Raw genomic sequence first — 13,027 nt, forward strand, 5'->3', positions numbered from 1 at the left:
ACACTGACATGACTGAGCAGAGGATTTATTTATTTTTTACAGTCATTATGTGTGTAATAATAGTAAAATACATGAAATAAAAAGGAACATTAATGTGAGGCTGTGTAGAAAAAAATTCTCTAAGTTCTTATAAACTTGGACATGAGACAATACACTTCAGTAGGCAGATGCTGATCTCTGTGTATCCAAGAAGAGCAGAACTGGTCCAAGTATATCTAACAGGTCAAGCTTTGAAATGAAGAAGCAATAAGCCAGTGAAATGGTACTATCACCGAAACATGATTGATCAATTGAATTCTATCAGAGACAGTGGACAGTGAGATTAACTCAGGCCTGATAGGTTCAATGAGTTAAAGCATGATGTTCATTTCAGCTTCATTTCACCAGTCTTTGCTTGTGAAATTGGTCAATCAATAGAGGTTGAAGATCATATATATATATATATCGGTGACCATCTTATAGGGAATATAATCTAGTGTAGTCAGCTCCTGACTCCGGCTGCCTTCAGTGGGTAATGGAGACAGAGCTGAGACTCTATCAGTGCCACTGAAATGGCCTGATATCTCCTCCAAATGAAAAGTATTTTTGGATCTCTGATGATTTATCTTTTTTCACCCTCCCTCTCACTTTGATCTGCAGCAAAGCCCATACCCATCTGGGAGAAATATAGTGATTTCTCTTGAAAACATTTGTGCGATGATCAGCTATATACACTTCAAAATATAAAGCTTCTTTTTAGTGATATTGCCACCTGAAAAAATAAATAATGGTGTTTAAAAAACTCAAATAAGGTAAATGCAAAGATCTCTCACAGTGTATGCAATTTTGAAATGCTACTCTGATAGTGAAACCAAGTAACTGCCTGCCATAAAGCACAGACAGTGCTGAGGAGATGGGCTGGAAATGCACTTTACATTTTAAACAAAGCCTTCCAAGTGGTAATTAAACAAAGTCTTTATCTTTTCTGGACTAATTTACAGGCATGATACAAGGAAACAAATCACCTTTTTGGCTCCTAGTAATATTTCATTTGCTCATAATGTTTTAAACATAGTGGATAACATCCTTCCTAATTAGCCTGCATCCTCTTGTAAGGTGAAGTAATTAGGTATGATACCAGGTAATGAAGTTGGACAGTACAAATTAGAGACAGAAACCATGTCCTTTATGAATACGAGCTGTTCATGTGATTGGTTCTTTACCTTCCTGATTAACTCTTTAAAGCTGTACAGGTACTTCAAAAAATAACCCAGCAAGTTTGCTTTGCTGCAATAAAAACATAACCTTTTACTGAATCTACAGAATGACTCCACAAAGATACATATTGTGCTGCACCACTGTTACAAGTAGCCCTGAAAAAATGTTGAATATGGACTTTACACCAGATCCTTTGGTGATATAAATCGGCTTAATTCCATTGTGGAACTGTATTGATTTACACCAGCTAAGAATCTGTCCTGTAATATTCTGAAGTTCTATAATCTTTAGTATCCTGTTACATATTATAAATTGCTATTTTCTATCTCTAGATGAGCAAAGACAGACTGGAGTTGATCTTTCTTTATTTTAGGTCTGCCTATTGGTGGTATTTTTGAAAATATAAAGCTATAGTTCTAAGTTCATTTAGGATTTTAAAAACTGCTTAAGTGTCTTACAAGCACAAGTATCATTAATGCTTCTAATTTTATTAAGCCAAAATGTTTAAAGATATTTAGGCACATATATCCTATTTTAATCAACGGAAGCTAAACATCACATTCCTTTACAAATCTGGGTCTTAGACATTTTTAACAATCTTATGCATACTCTATTGCTGTGTGAAATCTATTAGGGATATGAATTTGACTGTAAACTGCATTCCTAAAGGTAGAGTACAGCTTAGTAAACCCTTTAAAGGAATATCACTATTACTTAGGTCCTCCTCCAAAATTTTTTTTTAAATAAAAAAGACCTAATGTTCATGGGTATTATCCAAGCAACTCAAATTGCAGATTGTCAGCAAAATATATAGATGACACACCTTCCTGAAGGTGGTCCTATTATACTCCTTACTCTATCTAGGCTATTTACTGACTTTTATTTACTGTAAGGACTCCTTTACTAGCCTGTATGTATGCATCTATGAGATGTTTATGCGCAGTTAACTAATTAGTTGCTCAATAAATGCCTTGGTGTCTACATATGTGTCCCTATTAGGTTGGAGTAAACTAATTTACTCCGCAACAGGATAGTAATTGTAAATACAGGCTGCTGACAGAAGTGAGGGAAAAAAACCCCCAGTGCTTTGCTGAAAGTGGAAGCATGTTAGTTTGACCTGGCTCTCCAGCTGAACATGGAATAGGATTGCAAGCAGAGGTGCCAAGTACGTGGGGGCCTGAAGGCCCTGGCCTCCCTCAGGAAGACGGCTGTCACTTGAAATGCTTAAAACTTTCCTCATGTCCATCATCTTGGAGTGGGTACTTCAGCAGGGCTTTTTGGTGCTTTTATCTAAAGAGGATTCAATCAGCTATTAGATAAAAGTGCCAAAAAGCCCTGCTGAAGCACGTGAGCTCTACAGACATTGGGCGAGCCGGGTCAAACTAACACAGTGCCTCTTTTGGGCATGTGCTACACTCGGCACAGGGCTGCACTGAGTTTAAAGTAAAGCACTGTTTTTATTCCTGGATGCACATTCAAACGGTGTGCCCAGGAGCAATAAACTCCAAAGCAATAAACTCTGCAGTTTATTCATGCGCAATAATAGCACATGTAGACATGCCATGTGTTGATTTTTATTAGCCTGCAGCTGCCTGAACTAGTTCAGATTTATTCAGAGTAGTGGTTGACTTTTCTTGCTAAATTAAAGATAATTTTGGGGGGTAAATCAAAAATACAGAGGAGGAGTTTGTATCATTGCTCATTAATCTGTGGATGGTAATATAGAGAGATGTCCCTGTCCCTGCTTCAGCTGTATTCATGGGCCAGGGGAAGCGTGAGGACTATCAGGGATGCTAGTGAGACCCCTTGATCAACAGGAAACATCCCTTTCACAACTACAGGCAAAATCAAATCTTTCAAGCTATGAGTTTGTCTGTAAGTGAGACTACATGCTCCCATTTGGGGGTAAGACCCTCTGCCCCCACTTTTGTGGGATACCTAGACCCTAGGGCTAGGAATATGGGATTTCTCAGGTAAACAAACGCAGATTCTGGGCAGGGTGGGGAGAAGGAGCCCTAAGCACTGACCTGTATAAGCAAGCAAGAACATGTAGATTGTTGTAACTTGTTGCTGATCAAGGGTAGGAAAATCTTATTAACCCCAGAGAATGAGGGGGAACGTGGGAGGAAACTAGGTCCAGGAATAGATGATTTGGAGGCACAGTGCTTCCTGGGGTGTCTGTTTACCAGCCCATGCTATTTCTCAGCTTTTATACCAGGAAGCCCTGGGCATAAAATCTAGGCACATGGATGGATTAATAATTTGTTTTGGGAGAGTGCCCTTTCTTGAATGAAGGAGAGCATTGTGCCTGCCTTCTTCATTAGCATATCTGGAAAGATGCCATTGGATTAGGAACTAATTGTTTTTCAGAGTAGGTGGGTACACATGCACTGTTACTATCAACAAAATATAACCCTCTGAGGTGGATGCAATGAGTATATGAAAAATGTTTTTACCACTCCCTGGAGCCTATTTATGACCCAAACTGTTTCAAACATGCCAGTGGCATTTTAATTAACAAAGATGTTCTGGTGTATTTAAACAATGCATGATGTTAATGATAATTGTCTTGCATTTATATAGTATTTTTCAGCCAGATGCATCCCAAAGACCCATATATTTCAGATAGATAGATAGATACTGTGCTATAGGAACTATGTTGCCAAATACTGTCATGAAACCACGTCCGTAGTGAAAAACATGGGGTTTTAAAAACTGGGCAGCAACAGTGAGTAATAGCTAGAGAGGAAGTGAAAAAGAATGCTGCTTCCTTTTGAAACTTAATGTATGGGCACGTGCAGAGGGAAGGTGGGCTGAAGGGTAGACAAAATTTAATTACCAAGGCTGGAAAGTGGCCAGGACAATGGTGCCAAAAGCACTTCTCTTGTAAAACACATCGGGGGCTCTTTGGCCACAAGTAATCAAAATGGTTTCTATGTAATTTTTGCCTGTACATACCTACTGACAATGCACCATGTACTACATGTTTGAGATAGACTCAAATGGGTTGTGCCCAGAAAGCACTCCACTTTTCAAACATTGCAAAGGACAGATGCTGGTCCAAACTAAGGGCATCTTTACATGTGCTCTGGTGGCAGGGGGCTCTTTAATTAGAGCGGCTCCGAGAGCCGCTTTAATTAAAGCATGTACAGTATCTTGTGTATTTGATGTCCTGTTCTTCAAAATGGCACTGGGAGTTGAAGCACCCCTGCTGCCATTTTGAAGCATGGGGATGCTTAATACACAAGATGCAGAGGCTGCTGGAGCATGCTAATTAGGACACTCCAGCAGACTTGATTAATCAAGTCTGCTCCGATGTGCAATAATTACAGTGTGTTGGAGCAGTGTCCATGCACATCTGCAGGCACCCTAAGGTCTTTGTATGCAACTGGAGTGGTGCAGTGCAACCTGAAAAGGCCTCTAAAAGGGCAAATAAACATTACCTTTATGTGGAAGGATCCAAAATGGGAGTCAGGAAGGTGTCTCATTATTTTCATTAGTTGATTTATAGTCAAGCTAGAGCAGGGGTGGGCAAAATACAGCCTGCAGGTTGGATCCAGCTCAGCAAAGGATTTTATCTGGCTGGCAGAGAGTCCCTTGGCTCTGCCTGGACCAGGAGTGGGGGGCAGCCTAGACCATGGTATGTGTGGCTGGTCCTGCCACCCCCAGACATGGGGTGGGGTGGGGTGGGGGCAGCACAGCAGCTGGATTTGGCTTCCTGGCAGCCCCCACAGCAGTGGCTCACTTTGCCTGGCTGCCACTTCGAGTCCAGCATACACCCACTGCTGGGGGTCCCAGACAGAGCAGGCAGGTGGATGGGTGGGGTTTCCACAGAGCTGGCCTAGGACTCCTGCGGGCAGGGCACATTTGGCCTGGTGGATGGGGCTGGGTTATGGGTGGGTGGGCAGGGAGTGGTGTCTGGAACCAGGATGGGTGGGTGGGTGAATCCTGGTGCCGGGGCTGTGGCCGGGATCGCAGGACAATGACAGTGTGAGTCTAGGGCTGGGACAGATATGTGATTCGTTCCCTGCATGTCCCTGCCTGCAGGACTGGCATCCATTGCAGGGAGATGCAGGGAGTGGATCACGGCTCTGCCCCAGCCCTGGCCCCATCTGCCTGCTCTGCTCCTGGACACTATTCCCCACCCACCCACCCACAGGTCCATCCCATCTGCTTGGCTGAGTGCACCCGACCCTTGGGGGACCCAGGCTGGGTTTCCATGGAGACCTTTCCTGTCTGCCTGCTCCATCTGGTGCTCTTGGCGGTGGATGTAGGGCAGACTGGTCCAGGTCCAGATAGGACCAATTGCCCCCACCTCCCTGCTGACGTGCTGGGACAGCACCCCTCCTCCCCCCATCACCATGCCAGGTGGGATCAGCACCCCTAGCCCTGCCACAACAGCTCACTGAAGCTCCTTAAGTGGCTCTCCAGCCCAAATAATTGCCAACCCCTGAGCTAGTGGCTTTAGGTAGGTACTGTACAAACAGAGAACCAAAAATCATGCTCTGCCTCAAAGACCTTAAAGTCTAAGTGTGTTGCTGGCCGTGTGTCAGTCTCTCCAGCTCCTCAGTATTGGGGGTTGGAACAATTGCTTGTGAACCAGGGTGTATCTGAGGATTTACCTTTGAACATTTCTGATTCTTTTTATTGCGCATAAAGGCACAGGATGCTGAAAGAAAATGACAGGTTCCTGAAAATGAGAACCAAGGGATCTGTAAAGAAAGAGTTATATATTGAACTTCCTAAAAGGCATTTGCTAAGGCTGGAAATAGTCTTTGTCCCAATCACATCCCAGCTCATTTTACCTCTTGACATTGGTTTCTTTTGCATTATCATCTCCATTCAGGTCTGGAGTTTCCAAGCCGTTATAATTTTGCTTCTCCCTGTTTATCCAGTCTCCTCTCTAATTGTATTGCCCTGAGCTCCTGTCTCTCCTGCTGGCTTTACCACCCTAGATAATCTGTTTTCTTGCTTCTGTCATAGCCAACTCCATACTTCTTCCACGTTGTACCCCGACCCTCATTCATCATGTTTTCTTCCCAGGGAGCTCTGAATGAGCATCCTCTTCTTTTCCACACCCCGCTTGGCATTTCCACGGTGATGACTACAAGAAGTCAGCTACCTAGTGCTGACCTGGTCAAGGAGCAGTCAGTAATAGTTGCTATTGGCCATTATATATATATAAGCATCCTGTATATTGCAAGATTGAGTATATTTAATTGCATTCTTTCTTTCTACCTTTCTTATAGCACTTAGCTTTGTCTGCTTTTTGGCCAGGGACCTCATCATCCTGGGTACAAAACTTAGGAGAAAGGGACCTTGATTCTGATCCAGGAACACCCATCCCAAAGATAAATCACTGCATGAGAATTAATTTTAATATGGCTCAACCTAGTTCAAAGGCACGCACAAAAAAAATCAATGGATATGCTCAGGGCAGATACTTAGAGGTACAACTGTTGCCAGAAGAACATGAATCTTCTGCACCATATTTAAAAAAAAAAAAAAGATCTAATTATACATGTGATCTTTGGATATATAAACAAAGCAGGAACCATGAGGAACAAATGGACCATTTACCAGGTCATTTTTAATCTGAGATCATTTTGCTCCTTTTCTTACCCCTTTTAGGCCAAAATTGTATAAAGCTTTAACTTCAGTGCCAAATTGTGAATAACGTTGGTTTAACCTGAAATTTAAAGCCAGCATTTCCATGCTCCAGAGACAGGGTCTCCCTGGCCTTTTGCTACCATGCAGCTAGCAACCAGAATTTTAATTTTATAAGCTATGGTTGACTAAACCCAGCACTAGGTCTATTAGATATTATTTGATTTGGAATAGAAAAAAAGATTTAAAGATACACTGCTCCCTTATATACCTTTGTATCTTTTCACACTCCTGTGCACATGCTTAGACATTCTATTCAAAGGACAAGGTTCAGATTTTCCTCTTTGCAATAAAATTGACCTTAACACTGTTACATAAACCTATGTTAGCTACCCTGATTGAAATCACAATGACTATATTTAAACAGATAAATAAAAAGTGGTGATGGCTTAAAATGTTAGCTAAATGGTAAGAAGATTTCTCTTTCCTGTTTTGTCTTCCTAAAATCCATCACGTGTCCTGTAGCACCCGTTAGTTTGCAATGCTAGACCAGGTTTACAGAAATAGCTAATGGTTTTAAATGTCTGGAGACTTAGGTATTTGAGACACCTTAAAGAGGTCTAGCTTTCTAAGCGTGGGTGCTCAGCATGTTCTGAAAATGAGTCTGTTTTTAAATTGCCTCAAGTCAGGTATTCAAAAAATCAGTAGCACTTCTCAACATACATTGTACTGCTGTAGTTTCATAGTTTTATAGTAGTTTCATAGTAGCTAGGGTCAGGAGGGACCTGAACAGATCATCTAGCCTGACCCCCTGCCACAGGCAGGAATGAATGCTGGGTTCACGAGACCCCAGACAGGTGATCATCTAACCTCCTCTTGAATATGCCCAAGGTAGGGGCGAGGACCACTTCCCTGAGAAGTTGGTTCCAGATTTTGGCCACCCTAACTGTGAAATATTGCCTTCTGATCTCTGACCTAAACCTGTTCTCCATCAACTTATTACCATTGTTCCTTGTCACCCCAGGTGGTGCTGGGGAGAAAAGGGCTCTACCTATTTGCTGTTGATCTCCCCTGATGAGTTTGTAGGCAGCCACCACAAACTGGGGTGTTTGGCATGGAGGACTGGTCTTCTCATGGACTGAAAACTGGTTAAAAGATAGGAAATAAAGGGTAAGACTAGAAGGTTTTTTTCCCAAATGGAAAATGGTAAACAGTGGGTATCCTAGGAATCTGTGCTAAGATCTGCACTGTTCAGCATATACATAAATAATCTGGAAAAGGGGGTAAACAGTTAATTGACAAAGTCTGCAGGGGAGACAAAATTATTTTATGTAGTCAACTCCAAAGCAGATGGGAAGAGTTAGATAAAGATCTCACAAATCTGAGTGAGTGGACAACAAAGAGGCAGATAAAATTCAGCATTGGAAGTGCAAAGTAACACCCATGAGAAAAACAAATTACTTTAATTATCTATATACAGCAGTGGGCTTTGGCTTACCCATTACCAGTCAGGAAAGAAATCTTGGAGTCATTGTGAAGAGGTCTCTCAAGGCACTGTCTCAATGTGTGATAGCAAATAAAATATTAGGAATCAGTAGAAATAAAATTGAAACAAACCAGAAAACATAACGAGGCTAATCTATGGTGGACCCACTTCTCGAACACTGAGTGCATTTTTGGTAACCTTAAAAACAATACAGTTAACAGCAAAGGGACACAGCTGGGTGCCCAAGGCACAGGGGCAGTGGTGACTTCCAGATGCCACCGTGACTGGGATTGCAATTGCACAGCTACCAGCAGCAGCCACTTTTTTGCACCTGCCCGCTGCCGCCAAGTCAGTGCCTGGAACAGTTGCCCTGTTCACCCTGCCCTACTTACACCACTGAATATAGTATAGGTAGAAAGGTAAAGAGAAGGGTAACAAAGATGATCAGGGGAGTGAACATTTCTCATAGAGTCACAGAGAAGTAGAGCTGGAAGGTACCTCAGAGGTCATCTAGACCAACCCCTGCCTGAGGCAGGATCATCCCTATCCCAACCATCCCATACAACCATAATCTAAACTCTACATAAGACCACCCTCAACACTGAGACCCTAATCTGCCACAGGTAAAGCAAGGGAACCCCAACAGCCAATGTACTGCTTCTATAAAATGTTGTCAATCTATTCACAAGACATCCTGGGCAGAGGGCCACACCCCACATTACAGAGGAAGGCTGCCCCCCTTCCCACTCTGTACCAATTTAACCATGGGATAAAATTCCTTCCTGAGTCCAAATAGAACGATTGGTCTGACCCTGACCAGAGAAGCAAGACCCTCTAGCCAGGAACATTTGGCTTTGCTCCTAGCAAGAGAATCAGCACACACCAGTTGAAGTTCCTAGCCTCAGCTATAGCCAACACCCAATGCCTCTAGGGAGGCTTAAAAACACCTACATGCAGCAGAAAAAAGGAAGTGGGGGGTGGGGTGGGAGCAACCAGCAAAGCCCAGAAGGCATAGGAAATACCCATGGTAGAAAACAGGCATACCTGTGCCTAGTTTATTCCCAACCAGTGACTGTCCAACTTCTTCTTAAAGACCTCCAGTGATAGAGAGAGTCCAAAACTTCCCTAGGTAGTCTATTCCACTGCCTCACTGTTCTCACAGTGAAGATTTTTTTTTTCTGGATATCCAATCTAAATTAATTTTGCTGCAACTTCAAGCTCACATCCTCCTTTCTGCAGCAAGAGAGAAAAGGTGTTTTCCTCTTCTTTATGGCAGCCCTTCAAGTATTTGAAGACTGCTATCATGTTCTTTCATAAGCATCTCTTCTGCAGCCTGAACATGCCTAGTTTATTTAGCCTCTCCTCATAATTTGCCTTCCAAGCCCCTGATCATCTTCGTTGGCCACCTCTTGACCCTCTCTAATTTCTCCACATCCTTTTAAAATTGTGGAGCATGCAGTACTTCAGATGAGGCCCAGTCAGTGCCGAGCAGAGAGGCACTATTACTTCCCATGTCTTCTACTAATACTTCCAGTGATGCATCCCAAAACTGCATTGGCCTTCTGTGCAGCTGCATCACACTGGGGACTCATATTAAGTTAATAAACACTTTGAACAGTACCAGGCCCAGTCCCCTGTGGGACTGCAATCAAAACCTCTTGCCATTATGATATGGATCCATTAACAGTTACCCTTTGCTTGTGGCTATTGATCCAGTTATCTATCCACCTAGTAGGAGTTTTATCCAGCCCACATTTCTCCAATTTGTTTATGAGAAGGTCATGCAGGACCTGGTCAAAAGCCTTGCTAAAGTTCAGATACACTATATCTACCACATTCCCTTCATCCACCCAAGCAATTACTTTGTCAAAGAAGGAGATCAAGTTTGTTTGACATGATTTGTTTTTCATAAATCCATGCTGGATGCTTGTGATCAGTCTTTTTCTCCTCCAGATGCTTGCAAATGTCCTTCCTTAGGATATGCTCCAGCAGCTTCCCAGGCATTGAGATGAGGCTAACTAGCATGTCATTTCCTGGGTCCTCCTTGCTTTTTTTTAAAGGCAAGGGCACTACATTGGCCCTTTTTCATTCCTCTGGTACCTGGTCTGTCTCCCACGACTTCATGATGATCATTCCCTGGGACTCCAAGATCTCCTAGGAGGAGAGTCTGAAAAGACTAGGGGCCAGATTCTATTCTAACTGCTAGGCACTTAAGTGGATGTAGGTGTCTAAGTATGATTAAATTTCACCCTGCTCAAGTCCCTGAAAAACTATTGATGCAAAAAGTGTGTGGGTCCTCCTCCCCTTCCTGCTTTTTTTGTGACTCACACTGTCATCCTACCCTTAAGACTATTACAGAATTAGTTGCATTAATGGATTTTCATGACTCAAACTGGGCAGAAAAGAATTGCACTTAGGTTCCTGTGTCCACTTTCATGTTCAGTAGGTGATATAGAATCTGGCTCTTGGACTCTAATGTAAAAAAGATGGCAGGGGAGGGGGGTATATGATAGAGACCTATGAAACCACAAATTATTTGGAAAAAGTAGACAAGACTAATCTGTGGTGATCACCACCACAAAACATCATGGAGGCCAATAGTATAATCAGGCTAAAATTGAGATTAAACAAGTTTACAGAGGATAGACCCAGGTTGGGGTATGGAAACACCATAGTCATAGATAGAACCTCAGTCTCAGGACATCCATTACTATATGATGGTTGGTAACTAGGAAGTTTGGACTCAGTGGGCATATCCCCACAAGTGGGAACATGTGTTTCCCTGGGGACAAGTAGCAGTGGTACACATTGTGCTGCTGCTACTTGTCTCTGGGGAATGCTTGTGTCATGCACACTCTGGAGCATGGCATGTTGCCCCGGGTGGGGTAGGTGAGGCTGGGACTATCAACTGTGCTGGCCTTAGTAGACTTACCTGGGGTCCTGAGGGCCTCCAGGAGATGCAGCCATAGCTCTCCTGCAGCTGGGAACCTTGCTGGCAGCTGGAGTGTGGCTTTGACTGGCCAGACTCCAGTTTTGGGTGGAACGCGCTGCTGCCATGTGTACTGCCCTGCTTTTTTTACACATGGGTTTTTTGACCCCAGGATCTCCTGGGGTCAAAAAATCCACCCATGCTGCAGAGTAGCAGTGTGGGGAATACCTGCATGTCTGGTGTGCTGCATACCACATGTTAATGCTCAACTGGACACACCCAGTGGGTGCATCCAGCCATGTGTACATGTGCAGTTTGCAGCGCCACAGTTATTTGAGGCACAGCAAACTGCATGCAGTGCATGTGCAACCATTCACCAGACTGCTAATTTGTAGCACTGTGCCAAAATTTGACACCAGGAAATCCCAGTGTCAAAAACAACCTCTGCAAAAAAAAGTGGCATGGCGCACGCTCCAGGAGCATGCGTCAGCAGGCATGGAGGCTCAGTCCTCCAGGGAGATGCTCTGGCTGCTGGCTAGAGCATCTCTTGTCTTCTAGTTGTTTCCCAGCTCCTCTAGCATGCTGGGGGCCAGAAAATGGCCATTTGCCTGAAGTGGAGCATTTTGTCCCGCACTAACCCCATGTTCACGGGCTTACAAGAAGAGGGTGCCACTGCTATTTTTGTGCCACAGCAAATGTACACCCCTGCATGTGCATGCTCATCTGGACGCACCCAATATGGCAATTCTTATTTTCTTTTCTTATATTCTTATGGACTTCAATGGCAGGAGCAAGGAGGGAGGCAGGCTTGGGGCTTACAAGAAGAGGATTTATTGAAGAGACTCTTGCCATCAGAAAATTGAATTGATACAGAACCTGTAGCAACAATTGCCAATGTGGAGTATTGCCAATGACTTTCATGAGGGAAATCATCTTAACTATAGATAAATCCTTGCCTTATAGGGTGTATTCACTTTATATAGCTCCAAACTATCACTAATACTTGTTCCATTGCTTCAAATTTGCTTAGTCTTCTTGGTAACCCAGAGTGGATGGCCCTCACAATTTCATTGCAAGATTTGTAATATCTGGTGTTTTCCGTCTAACATCTCAGCTTCTGGAATCACATGAATATTGGAGAACCTCAGGTTCCATTTCATAAAAGAAGTACATTTCTAGTCCACATGGTGGCAGGGAAAAACATGAAAAGGCAACTGAGTCCACTTTAAAGCCTCAGAAACCAAAAATGCAAATAACAACAACCCAGAGCTTATTAAATGTTAAATATTTTTTGCGATTTTTGGAGACTGACACATTGGTTTTGAATCTTTTGCCTGGCAGTATGGCTAAGGAATTTAGCCAGTCTCTGCCAAATGGATTGGCCCTGAAAACCCACCTTGATCCTGAGGAATCTAACTTTCTATTACCACCATCAAATGCAGTGAAGATGAAAAAATGATAGCATAGTAGCAAACATTGTCCCAAGGTTGGATTGTGAGGCAGGAGCCTGCAAGGCAAGCATGCCAGACCCCATGAGGGTGTAGTCAGGATTTCTGTTGGCCAGTGGCAGCGCACCCTTTGATAGTAGGGCTTCCAGTAGTCAGTGCTAGTGGTTCTGGGATTGCCTGCCTGAAAAAGGTAGTGCTGGGTGCAGCTAGGTTTCTTCTTGCCTTCCTACCCCATTGGTATGAATGGATTAGATTCCAAACCTAAGTACGAGATTGAAAGTCATCAGTGAAAAATTATGCTTGCAGTCTGTCTATGACACCTATACAGTACTGATGGAGGAAGCAGTGAGACATATATTT

General features: G+C 43.3%; 1 protein-coding gene across 1 annotated transcript in view; it reads left to right on the forward strand.

Annotated features, from left to right (window-relative positions):
* The window catches only part of PAX5 (paired box 5), a 245,753-nt gene that overhangs the window by 78,531 nt on the left and 154,195 nt on the right, over positions 1-13,027 (forward strand). The window lies entirely within an intron of this gene.

This window comes from Alligator mississippiensis, chromosome 3 (genome assembly GCF_030867095.1).
Source record: "Alligator mississippiensis isolate rAllMis1 chromosome 3, rAllMis1, whole genome shotgun sequence".
In the NCBI taxonomy this organism is placed as follows: Eukaryota; Metazoa; Chordata; order Crocodylia; family Alligatoridae; genus Alligator; species Alligator mississippiensis.